Source organism: Lepisma saccharinum, chromosome 23 (genome assembly GCF_977018435.1).
Source record: "Lepisma saccharinum chromosome 23, izLepSacc3.1, whole genome shotgun sequence".
NCBI lineage: Eukaryota > Metazoa > Arthropoda > Insecta > Zygentoma > Lepismatidae > Lepisma > Lepisma saccharinum.
In genome coordinates this window covers 45,626,838-45,639,423 of record NC_139251.1, presented here as the reverse complement: position 1 = coordinate 45,639,423, position 12,586 = coordinate 45,626,838, and the positions used below count along the sequence as shown (strand labels likewise).

Here is a 12,586-nt window from a genome sequence, read left to right as displayed (position 1 = left end):
TTGTCCTTCGGATTCAAAACTTTCTGAAGGTTTTTCAAAACGATACATATCCTAGACTACGAAATGGCATCGTTTCCGTTGAATTTGGTGAAAGTGCTACTGAGGCGTCAACCTGTAGTAGCATTTTTGAATTCGTTATTACGAAAAACTGAATCGGATTCAAAACTTTTTAAAGGTTGTTCAAAACTATACAAAACCCATAGATCATCCTGGCATAGGAATTTTTCGAATTCAAAACAAGTGCTGCTATAGTAGCATTTTTGAATTTGAATTTTTGAAGTTGTCCTTCGGATTCAAAACTTTCTGAAGGTTGTTCAAAACGATACATAACCTAGACTACGAAATGGCATCGTTTCCGTTGAATTTGGTGAAAGTGCTACTGAGGCGTCAACCTGTAGTAGCATTTTTGAATTCGTTATTACGAAAAACTGAATCGGATTCAAAACTTTTTAAAGGTTGTTCAAAACTATACAAAACCCATAGATCATCCTGGCATAGGAATTTTTCGAATTCAAAACAAGTGCTGCTATAGTAGCATTTTTGAATTTGAATTTTTGAAGTTGTCCTTCGGATTCAAAACTTTCTGAAGGTTGTTCAAAACGATACATAACCTAGACTACGAAATGGCATCGTTTCCGTTGAATTTGGTGAAAGTGCTACTGAGGCGTCAACCTGTAGTAGCATTTTTGAATTCGTTATTACGAAAAACTGAATCGGATTCAAAACTTTTTAAAGGTTGTTCAAAACTATACAAAAAACATAGATCGTCCTGGCATAGAAATTTTTCGAATTCAAAACAAGTGCTGCTATAGTAGCATTTTTGAATTTGAATTTTTGAAGTTGTCCTTCGGATTCAAACCTTTCTGAAGGTTGTTCAAAACGATACATATCCTAGACTACGAAATGGCATCGTTTCCGTTGAATTTGGTGAAAGTGCTACTGAGGCGTCAACCTGTAGTAGCATTTTTGAATTCGTTATTACGAAAAACTGAATCGGATTCAAAACTTTTTAAAGGTTGTTCAAAACTATACAAAACCCATAGATCATCCTTGCATAGGAATTTTTCGAATTCAAAACAAGTGCTGCTATAGTAGCATTTTTGAATTTGAATTTTTGAAGTTGTCCTTCGGATTCAAAACTTTCTGAAGGTTGTTCAAAACGATACATAACCTAGACTACGAAATGGCATCGTTTCCGTTGAATTTGGTGAAAGTGCTACTGAGGCGTCAACCTGTAGTAGCATTTTTGAATTCGTTATTACGAGAAACTGAATCGGATTCAAAACTTTTTAAAGGTTGTTCAAAACTATACAAAACCCATAGATCATCCTGGCATAGGAATTTTTCGAATTCAAAACAAGTGCTGCTATAGTAGCATTTTTGAATTTGAATTTTTGAAGTTGTCCTTCGGATTCAAAACTTTCTGAAGGTTGTTCAAAACGATACATAACCTAGACTACGAAATGGCATCGTTTACGTTGAATTTGGTGAAAGTGCTACTGAGGCGTCAACCTGTAGTAGCATTTTTGAATTCGTTATTACGAAAAACTGAATCGGATTCAAAACTTTTTAAAGGTTGTTCAAAACTATACAAAACCCATAGATCATCCTGGCATAGGAATTTTTCGAATTCAAAACAAGTGCTGCTATAGTAGCATTTTTGAATTTGAATTTTTGAAGTTGTCCTTCGGATTCAAAACTTTCTGAAGGTTGTTCAAAACGATACATAACCTAGACTACGAAATGGCATCGTTTCCGTTGAATTTGGTGAAAGTGCTACTGAGGCGTCAACCTGTAGTAGCATTTTTGAATTCGTTATTACGAAAAACTGAATCGGATTCAAAACTTTTTAAAGGTTGTTCAAAACTATACAAAACCCATAGATCATCCTGGCATAGGAATTTTTCGAATTCAAAACAAGTGCTGCTATAGTAGCATTTTTGAATTTGAATTTTTGAAGTTGTCCTTCGGATTCAAAACTTTCTGAAGGTTGTTCAAAACGATACATAACCTAGACTACGAAATGGCATCGTTTCCGTTGAATTTGGTGAAAGTGCTACTGAGGCGTCAACCTGTAGTAGCATTTTTGAATTCGTTATTACGAAAAACTGAATCGGATTCAAAACTTTTTAAAGGTTGTTCAAAACTATACAAAACCAATAGATCATCCTGGCATAGGAATTTTTCGAATTCAAAACAAGTGCTGCTATAGTAGCATTTTTGAATTTGAATTTTTGAAGTTGTCCTTCGGATTCAAAACTTTCTGAAGGTTGTTCAAAACGATACATAACCTAGACTACGAAATGGCATCGTTTCCGTTGAATTTGGTGAAAGTGCTACTGAGGCGTCAACCTGTAGTAGCATTTTTGAATTCGTTATTACGAAAAACTGAATCGGATTCAAAACTTTTTAAAGGTTGTTCAAAACTATACAAAACCCATAGATCATCCTGGCATAGGAATTTTTCGAATTCGAAACAAGTGCTGCTATAGTAGCATTTTTGAATTTGAATTTTTGAAGTTGTCCTTCGGATTCAAAACTTTCTGAAGGTTGTTCAAAACGATACATATCCTAGACTACGAAATGGCATCGTTTCCGTTGAATTTGGTGAAAGTGCTACTGAGGCGTCAACCTGTAGTAGCATTTTTGAATTCGTTATTACGAAAAACTGAATCGGATTCAAAACTTTTTAAAGGTTGTTCAAAACTATACAAAACCCATAGATCATCCTGGCATAGGAATTTTTCGAATTCAAAACAAGTGCTGCTATAGTAGCATTTTTGAATTTGAATTTTTGAAGTTGTCCTTCGGATTCAAAACTTTCTGAAGGTTGTTCAAAACGATACATAACCTAGACTACGAAATGGCATCGTTTCCGTTGAATTTGGTGAAAGTGCTACTGAGGCGTCAACCTGTAGTAGCATTTTTGAATTCGTTATTACGAGAAACTGAATCGGATTCAAAACTTTTTAAAGGTTGTTCAAAACTATACAAAACCCATAGATCATCCTGGCATAGGAATTTTTCGAATTCAAAACAAGTGCTGCTATAGTAGCATTTTTGAATTTGAATTTTTGAAGTTGTCCTTCGGATTCAAAACTTTCTGAAGGTTGTTCAAAACGATACATAACCTAGACTACGAAATGGCATCGTTTACGTTGAATTTGGTGAAAGTGCTACTGAGGCGTCAACCTGTAGTAGCATTTTTGAATTCGTTATTACGAAAAACTGAATCGGATTCAAAACTTTTTAAAGGTTGTTCAAAACTATACAAAACCCATAGATCATCCTGGCATAGGAATTTTTCGAATTCAAAACAAGTGCTGCTATAGTAGCATTTTTGAATTTGAATTTTTGAAGTTGTCCTTCGGATTCAAAACTTTCTGAAGGTTGTTCAAAACGATACATAACCTAGACTACGAAATGGCATCGTTTCCGTTGAATTTGGTGAAAGTGCTACTGAGGCGTCAACCTGTAGTAGCATTTTTGAATTCGTTATTACGAAAAACTGAATCGGATTCAAAACTTTTTAAAGGTTGTTCAAAACTATACAAAACCCATAGATCATCCTGGCATAGGAATTTTTCGAATTCAAAACAAGTGCTGCTATAGTAGCATTTTTGAATTTGAATTTTTGAAGTTGTCCTTCGGATTCAAAACTTTCTGAAGGTTGTTCAAAACGATACATAACCTAGACTACGAAATGGCATCGTTTCCGTTGAATTTGGTGAAAGTGCTACTGAGGCGTCAACCTGTAGTAGCATTTTTGAATTCGTTATTACGAAAAACTGAATCGGATTCAAAACTTTTTAAAGGTTGTTCAAAACTATACAAAACCAATAGATCATCCTGGCATAGGAATTTTTCGAATTCAAAACAAGTGCTGCTATAGTAGCATTTTTGAATTTGAATTTTTGAAGTTGTCCTTCGGATTCAAAACTTTCTGAAGGTTGTTCAAAACGATACATAACCTAGACTACGAAATGGCATCGTTTCCGTTGAATTTGGTGAAAGTGCTACTGAGGCGTCAACCTGTAGTAGCATTTTTGAATTCGTTATTACGAAAAACTGAATCGGATTCAAAACTTTTTAAAGGTTGTTCAAAACTATACAAAACCCATAGATCATCCTGGCATAGGAATTTTTCGAATTCGAAACAAGTGCTGCTATAGTAGCATTTTTGAATTTGAATTTTTGAAGTTGTCCTTCGGATTCAAAACTTTCTGAAGGTTTTTCAAAACGATACATATCCTAGACTACGAAATGGCATCGTTTCCGTTGAATTTGGTGAAAGTGCTACTGAGGCGTCAACCTGTAGTAGCATTTTTGAATTCGTTATTACGAAAAACTGAATCGGATTCAAAGCTTTTTAAAGGTTGTTCAAAACTATACAAAACCCATAGATCATCCTGGCATAGGAATTTTTCGAATTCAAAACAAGTGCTGCTATAGTAGCATTTTTGAATTTGAATTTTTGAAGTTGTCCTTCGGATTCAAAACTTTCTAAAGGTTGTTCAAAACGATACATAACCTAGACTACGAAATGGCATCGTTTCCGTTGAATTTGGTGAAAGTGCTACTGAGGCGTCAACCTGTAGTAGCATTTTTGAATTCGTTATTATGAAAAACTGAATCAGATTCAAAACTTTTTAAAGGTTGTTCAAAACTATACAAAACCCATAGATCATCCTGGCATAGGAATTTTTCGAATTCAAAACAAGTGCTGCTATAGTAGCATTTTTGAATTTGAATTTTTGAAGTTGTCCTTCGGATTCAAAACTTTCTGAAGGTTGTTCAAAACGATACATAACCTAGACTACGAAATGGCATCGTTTCCGTTGAATTTGGTGAAAGTGCTACTGAGGCGTCAACCTGTAGTAGCATTTTTGAATTCGTTATTACGAAAAACTGAATCGGATTCAAAACTTTTTAAAGGTTGTTCAAAACTATACAAAACCCATAGATCATCCTGGCATAGGAATTTTTCGAATTCAAAACAAGTGCTGCTATAGTAGCATTTTTGAATTTGAATTTTTGAAGTTGTCCTTCGGATTCAAAACTTTCTGAAGGTTGTTCAAAACGATACATAACCTAGACTACGAAATGGCATCGTTTCCGTTGAATTTGGTGAAAGTGCTACTGAGGCGTCAACCTGTAGTAGCATTTTTGAATTCGTTATTACGAAAAACTGAATCGGATTCAAAGCTTTTTAAAGGTTGTTCAAAACTATACAAAACCCATAGATCATCCTGGCATAGGAATTTTTCGAATTCAAAACAAGTGCTGCTATAGTAGCATTTTTGAATTTGAATTTTTGAAGTTGTCCTTCGGATTCAAAACTTTCTGAAGGTTGTTCAAAACGATACATAACCTAGACTACGAAATGGCATCGTTTCCGTTGAATTTGGTGAAAGTGCTACTGAGGCGTCAACCTGTAGTAGCATTTTTGAATTCGTTATTACGAAAAACTGAATCGGATTCAAAACTTTTTAAAGGTTGTTCAAAACTATACAAAACCCATAGATCGTCCTGGCATAGGAATTTTTCGAATTCAAAACAAGTGCTGCTATAGTAGCATTTTTGAATTTGAATTTTTGAAGTTGTCCTTCGGATTCAAAACTTTCTGAAGGTTGTTCAAAACGATACATAACCTAGACTACGAAATGGCATCGTTTCCGTTGAATTTGGTGAAAGTGCTACTGAGGCGTCAACCTGTAGTAGCATTTTTGAATTCGTTATTACGAAAAACTGAATCGGATTCAAAACTTTTTAAAGGTTGTTCAAAACTATACAAAACCCATAGATCGTCCTGGCATAGGAATTTTTCGAATTCGAAACAAGTGCTGCTATAGTAGCATTTTTGAATTTGAATTTTTGAAGTTGTCCTTCGGATTCAAAACTTTCTGAAGGTTGTTCAAAACGATACATAACCTAGACTACGAAATGGCATCGTTTCCGTTGAATTTGGTGAAAGTGCTACTGAGGCGTCAACCTGTAGTAGCATTTTTGAATTCGTTATTACGAAAAACTGAATCGGATTCAAAACTTTTTAAAGGTTGTTCAAAACTATACAAAACCCATAGATCATCCTGGCATAGGAATTTTTCGAATTCAAAACAAGTGCTGCTATAGTAGCATTTTTGAATTTGAATTTTTGAAGTTGTCCTTCGGATTCAAAACTTTCTGAAGGTTGTTCAAAACGATACATAACCTAGACTACGAAATGGCATCGTTTCCGTTGAATTTGGTGAAAGTGCTACTGAGGCGTCAACCTGTAGTAGCATTTTTGAATTCGTTATTACGAAAAACTGAATCGGATTCAAAACTTTTTAAAGGTTGTTCAAAACTATACAAAACCCATAGATCGTCCTGGCATAGGAATTTTTCGAATTCAAAACAAGTGCTGCTATAGTAGCATATTTGAATTTGAATTTTTGAAGTTGTCCTTCGGATTCAAAACTTTCTGAAGGTTGTTCAAAACGATACATAACCTAGACTACGAAATGGCATCGTTTCCGTTGAATTTGGTGAAAGTGCTACTGAGGCGTCAACCTGTAGTAGCATTTTTGAATTCGTTATTACGAAAAACTGAATCGGATTCAAAACTTTTTAAAGGTTGTTCAAAACTATACAAAACCCATAGATCATCCTGGCATAGGAATTTTTCGAATTCAAAATGGTGCTACTACAGGTTGACAGACATGGTTCATGGTCTTATAACAAACCTGGCTATGACATCCAGCGTCTGGAACCGCCGCAAACGTAGCACCAATTTTCAGTTGACCAGTGCCTTGAGAAGCGGGGGGAAAAAAACCTTATCAAGTTCGCGAATGCTGAAGTCGTTAGCCGAACTATGAGTCCTGCCCGCACCACTTGATTGACAGTATCGCTGCCTGACATTGACCCTTGGACTGGAGGCAGAGGAGGATGCTCGCAGGAGACAGACTCTTCTTCTCGGATGGCAGGTCAGAGGTCTGGGTCAATCCCGATACACGATTCCATGGAGTGACTGACATTCTCGCCGAGCACAAACAACGCCCGACCTCTTGCACAAAACGTTCTTGTCTGAAGCTTCCGTCACTTGTGCAGCTGAGTTCATGAGCGTTATGTAATGGTGAATAATTGTCCTTCAGTTCTTCGCAAGTGTTTTCGGTCCGCAAAGTGCATGTTGTATAGTCGAAGCACTAAAATGAAAATTTTCATTCAGGCGCTCCAAGCAGTAATAATGTACAGGGTGACCCAAATAAAACTGTACCAAAACTTAAGATGCAGTTTTTTTATCGTAATGTTTCTGTTGTTGTTATTGTTATTATGAGAGACTTGTTGCGTGAAATGGCGGGGGGAAGGGTCTTTATAGTTGAGCTATTAAACAGGACATTAACGTTCCTCGTGCCAGCGAGTAATCAAACTTGATTTGTCTGTGCTGCATGGGTTGAAACCTACGGATTAAACCATATGTTTGCAATACTATCGCTTGTTACAGGAAGAAATTACATCTTGAATGTTGGACGCGGTTAAAGCAGGGTATGAATGAATTTTGGGACTCTGTTGCGTGTATACTTGCCCAGATCAACTAACATTCATCGTTTCTCTTGGGTGTAGGGCCTCCCCGATGGCGCAGTGGTAGCGTCGTCGGCTTGTAATCAAGGGGTCCCGGGTTCGCTTCCCGATGGAGGCACACAGTGGTTCGGATCCCCCTTTAAACTGTAGGTCCAGTCCCGTGCATAAAATGGACTTAAAACACCAACTCAATCAATCAATCTTGGGTATAGTTTTGTTTAGGCGACCCTACAGGTATATGTATCAGCGTACATATACGTTCCAGTGGTGTCTTGAATCCATGGCCGCCAACAAGAAGAAGGGAGGGTTAATTTGCGGCATTTCATCAGTTCATTTAAAGTTTTAAGAACTTCTGAAAAACATAATTGATTGATTGATTTGTTTTATTTCACTTCGCTTTTCTGCTACTTTTGGCTAATTGCGAAGATGAATATATCACACAGAAAGTTAAATGCATCAATACAAATGATGCATTAAAATGTGTTACGTGGCCTCTGTGAAGAACAAGGTATACAGTTTGATGTATTTGTATATCGTAAAGGTAACACCGAAGTGCATCAAATGATGCATCTTTGTCGATGATGCACTTAACCCTTAACCAGGCGCGCTTCTTTCATCACCTTAAGTAGGCACGTAGGGGTAAATTTGACCCCCAAATATATTTTTTTTTAAATTACATAACCTTTCCTTGCACTAGTTAAATCAAATGATGATAATAAAAAAAGTGCCTAATAAGAAATACAAACATTATTTTTTTTTGTTGAGTGTTGTAACGAACCTGAGAGTTTAAGGTTTTATATTTGTAAGAAGTTAAGATTTTAAATTGTTTGTTACTTCAAATAATGTGCAAGTTGTCACAGACAACTATAGTTAGATTGATACAGTTGTGTTTGGAACTTGTATAGATGTTTATAAATATGTCATAATCTGTTCGTGTTGACGTCACTTTCTCATCTCAGCAGAGGAAGTGAACCCACCTGAATGTTTCTCACCTGACGACAGACTGAGTTTGGAAAACAGGTGAAGGTGAAGGATCAATAAGAACTTGGAAGCGGAGAGATTTTGGGTTTTCGAGTTTTCTTCTTGCCGATAAGTTGAAAGTAAACAATTAATTATGTAATTTTACTTTCGCTATATGTGAGTGAATTGCCCAACGTTAGTATTGAATGTTCTAGTGTTTTATTGGTAAGTGATTATGAAATATACGCGATTATAAAACTGCGTTTAACTTTGAAAACAGTGTTGTGTTTCTTTTCTACCCAGCAAGCCCTGATGATTTGCAAAGATTCTCATGTTCCCGACTAAAGGAGTAGCGGACTAACTTTCTGACGACTGGTGTACAACCAGGGGACGTTGCGGTGTAAACATCCAATATTTGTGTAAATTTAAAGATATCCATTGTTTAGAAAAATACGGTTTTTTAGAACATTTTTCCTTGAAAAAATTGAAGTTCCAATACATATCAATTTTCACAATCTCTTTTGTTATAAACAAGTAACTAAATGAGATAACTGTATTATTTTTCTACATCACATTGTCACATAAACTTTTTTTTTAACTTCATCGGTCAATTTGGCATCCTTTTCCCTTACAAATTCTCACTTCAGGTGAACTAGGCTTTAAACTTCCTCCAACAGCCGCCGTATACGCCCCTGCTGTTTTACATACCCCAAGCTTTTGAACGATTCTTAGGAATAAAATCATACACTTTAAAACCCGGTCTCACAACACAGAACAAGTAAAAACTTGTTCGCTGAAGAAGCACAGGAAGCAAAAGTTCTAAAAAATGAACAACAAAAACATCACATACGTTACTAGGCGCGTGGGGGTACATTTGACCCACAGCAACTTTGAAATATCTTCGCCTTGTAGTAACACACACAATGAAGGAAGCAATCTTGACAGTTGAATCAGACTGTTTTAGGAAGGTACTAAATAAGCTAACAGCGTGGTCAACTAACAAGTGTCTGGGCATTAAAAAATACCGACCTGGGGGTCAAATTTACACCCGCACGCCTGGGTTAAACATTTGGTCTGCGCTACAGACGTTATGCACTTCTATGCTTCCTGATGATGCATTTATTTTATTTTCTGTGCGTAAGTTATGATGTGATGAAGGAACACTCGCAAAGAACAGTAGTAGCGTGCTATATGCTAACCACTACGCCACGAAGACCGGCTGAAAAGCATGAGACACAATATTGATTGATACGATAGATGGTATACGATTAGAATTCTTTTCCGTTTTCATTCTTCCCTGTACTGTAAAACTATAATTTCTGGAATTTTGAAAATTGTAGGAACATTTACTGTTTGGATTAAAGGTCTGAGCACCATTTCAGATATTGTTCAGAAACTGAGGTCTTTAGAGCCGTCATCCTTGTCGCGATTAGAGCAACAGAATTGTGCCAGGAGAGGGCGCATGAATCGTCGTCCAGAAAGGCGAAAGTAGTTTTGTTTATCTTTGTTCCAGAATTCAGTTCCACCATCGAGCAAGTGTGTAACATCTACAGTGAAGTCGCTACATTTTTTTTCCAAGTTTAAATATTCACATGCAGTGGCGTCGCTAGGCCATCTGCTTTGGGGGGGGGGCTGCAACGAGATACATGACTTATTACTATTGTAAATATTTTTAATGTTTGAAAATAGCAAAGTGATTAATAAGACAATAATATATAACAAGCATAAGGAATTAAAACTAACATAGACTTACTGCATTAATTTTTATGAAAACAGATGGATATTCTTGTCCTGTTTTTCTAATGCTGGTGAACTATGTCTTTATGTATCAGCTGTACTCTGCGGTTCGAATTTCTTGCAAAATTATCAATAACACAATCCACACACAATTCATGACACTCTTCCTTTTCTATGGCCAGTATTGCAAGTGAGGAAAGTCTATCTTGGCCCATACTATTACGCAAAAATGTCTTGATTCAAACAGCTAAAACTCCTCTCACACGATGCTGATGTCACAGGAATTGTCACTGCAATTTGCAACATTCTGCATAAGTTCGGAAACATGTCTTTTGGAATGGCGTTCATTAAATGTACTATGGATGTGATGGTGTATGTCAAGTTCTTTAGGTAATTTTTTGCAACCATGATTTCAGAGATCGGCACTTGTAATTTAATAGTCACAAAAACCACTCAAGAATTGAGGGTTCAAAAACAAGTCAAAATTTGTTGTAAGTAAAGAAAATTCCGGAAAATGGTTAGCAACACTGTCGGCTACCAGACGTAGTGACTGTGAGTCTACGCTCATGTTCACTTCTGTTTGCGTTTATCAGTACGCGTGTTGTTTATACTGTGTTGTATTGTGTGTGCTATTCAGTGCTAGTGCTTTATTGTGTGTTAATTGTTATTCATTCATTAGTTATGCCGCTAAACAAATATAGTCTTGAACAAAGAGTTTTTATGTACGATAATTACGTGAAAACGAATTCTTGCAGAAAAGTGGTCAGGCAAATACGAGAGACAGGATCTCTTGAACCTAATAAACGTGTTGTATTGCTGTCGAAGGAGGTCATTTTCAACATCTCTTATAACACAGGAGGTTAGTGATCATCATTATTATTACTTTTAAATATCATTTTACGCTTTCGGTTTGCTTTATGCGCCAGGATGCTGTCTTCCCTTTCTGTCAACTGAGGATAAAGTAGCGATGTCTAATCTAAGATTAGATGTCAGAAATAAGGTGCCAGAAATATTTGTATTTGGGAGGACACCTTTTCCAGCATCCTTGCGAAAAGGTACGTGCTTATTTCAATTGTAATTGTAACTGTAATTGTGAAAAGTGGAAACATTACAAAACAAGCTGTTTCTGTCACGGACTTCCTGAACGCAATTTGCCGTGACCCGTTGCATGAAGAAGCAGCCGAACGGCCGACATTCTGGCGGTAAACGACTGAAATAACCTCCCTGTAGAACAAATGACGTCTATCGTTTGCACTGTTGCCAGCTAAAGACATGAAGTGTCAGATGTAAGATCGTGGTTTAAAAAAAAACTATGTCACAACGAAACGATTCTTTCCCAGAATATGTACCTAGAGGTATGTTCCTGCATTAACAATTGTTCAAATATATTTTCTCGAAATACTGTATGTAATAATAGCTAAAAATTGGGGGGGGGGGGCTTATCGAGGGATTGGGGGGGGGCTGAAGCCCCCCCAAAAAGGGCCTAGCGACGCCACTGTTCACATGCATATCTTCAGTTTTAGCGAAGTTTACGTAACTGCATTTGTTTTATTTACTGATTTATTTATATAAAATCAAAACGAAAAATAAATTACCAAGTTTTGTGTGAGGCTCTTGTGTTGGTTGTGTTATTACTCATACGATTAATTTATTTCTAGCCATGAACAATTCAATTGATTGTAGGAAAAAAACAAAATAGTTTGTTTATCATAGTAGATAAAAGATATCATTTAGGGTAATTATAATATTCCAGAAAAATAACTGATTTGATTTTTTTATGTGCGGTCATATAAGACAAACTAAGTGATTAAAATTTCTAACTTTTGCAGTTTTTTCTTGTTACAGGTTAGTAAATGTTGTGAAAAAAAATATGGGAATGATTATGTATTTCAGTTTGAAATCTGCAAAAAAATAAGGAACACAGTTGTGCCAGATATTCATTCATCTGTTGTTTCGTGTAAAATAGTTTCACAACGATATAATAATATCTAATAATAATAATAACAATAAGGTTATTAATGATTATATTATTTTCGATAATATTTTCAAGCATTTTTTTTTCAAAGACGTGATCTATCTCTACAAAAATTCCTGGTGACATCTGTGTTTCCAGTTGTGAAATATATCGGTAACTTTGAAAATCGTGCAGAACTGTGCAGAATGTTGTTTTCGATTCGGGTGCGATCAGGAAATAGAACGACGTTGAGAAAATTTTAACTTTTATCCAACACGAAGCTGCTCGAATTTAGAAATATCATGATTAGACCAGTGCGGAGTTACAGCCCAGGTTGCTATAGGTATCCAAGTATCATGTGTCGTAAGTGGATTA

At 36.1% G+C, this 12,586-nt stretch overlaps 1 protein-coding gene across 3 annotated transcripts in view; it reads right to left on the bottom strand.

The window, feature by feature from the left end:
* Lmx1a (LIM homeobox transcription factor 1 alpha) overlaps positions 1–12,586 on the bottom strand; it is a 100,746-nt gene that overhangs the window by 63,156 nt on the left and 25,004 nt on the right. The window contains exon 1 of one of the 3 annotated variants that reach the window (XM_083144298.1): positions 6,726–6,844. The exons of the other annotated variants lie outside the window; for them this stretch is intronic. The gene's annotated coding sequence lies outside the window, so the exon portion shown is untranslated. Of the gene's footprint in view, positions 1–6,725; positions 6,845–12,586 lie in introns of those variants that run through there. 3 annotated transcript variants of the gene reach the window in all.